The sequence below is a fragment of the Colletes latitarsis genome, unplaced genomic scaffold (genome assembly GCF_051014445.1).
Source record: "Colletes latitarsis isolate SP2378_abdomen unplaced genomic scaffold, iyColLati1 scaffold0106, whole genome shotgun sequence".
In the NCBI taxonomy this organism is placed as follows: Eukaryota; Metazoa; Arthropoda; class Insecta; order Hymenoptera; family Colletidae; genus Colletes; species Colletes latitarsis.
Genome location: NW_027488456.1, coordinates 20,001 through 20,503, shown reverse-complemented (window position 1 = coordinate 20,503; position 503 = coordinate 20,001). Strand labels below are relative to the sequence as shown.

The following is a 503-nucleotide window of genomic DNA, read 5'->3' as shown; positions in this document are numbered from 1 at the left end:
CGAGAAAAAGCAAATATAAACGAGAGAGTTGGTGGTTTCTCTGTCGAGAAAAAGCAAATATAAACGAGAGAGAGTTGGTGGTGACTCTGTCGAGAAAAAGCAAATATAAGAGAGTTAGTTGGTGGTGGCTCTGTCGAGAAAAAGCAAATATAAGAGAGTTAGTTGGTGGTCGCTCTCTCGAAAAATGAAATTAAATTAAATAAACGAGAGTTTGGGGAGCTCTCGGAAAAGTGAAAGAAACTAAACGAAGGAGAGGGTTTTTGGTGGTACCCTCTCTATACATATATAATATTATAACACAAGAGAGGAAGAGGTGGCTCTCAAGTCTTTCGAACGAAAGACTAAAATTTGATGTTGAAAGAAGGAGTTTTTTATGTGTCGTCGTCCGTTCTCCTTCAGAGTCGGCGACGAAGAATAAAATTGAGAGAATATTACAAAAGAACTTTACTCAAGTTCCCTGGTTGATCCTGCCAGTAGTCATATGCTTGTCTCAAAGATTAAGC

The 503-nt window shown here is 38.6% G+C and overlaps 1 non-coding gene across 1 annotated transcript in view; it reads left to right on the top strand.

Moving 5' to 3' along the window:
• Positions 1-454: 454 nt before the first annotated feature.
• Positions 455-503, top strand: part of LOC143351242 (small subunit ribosomal RNA) — a 1,933-nt gene continuing 1,884 nt past the window's right edge. Inside the window, exon 1 of the ribosomal RNA XR_013081604.1 lies at positions 455-503. This exon is cut by the window's right edge and continues 1,884 nt beyond it. This is a non-coding gene — a ribosomal RNA (small subunit ribosomal RNA).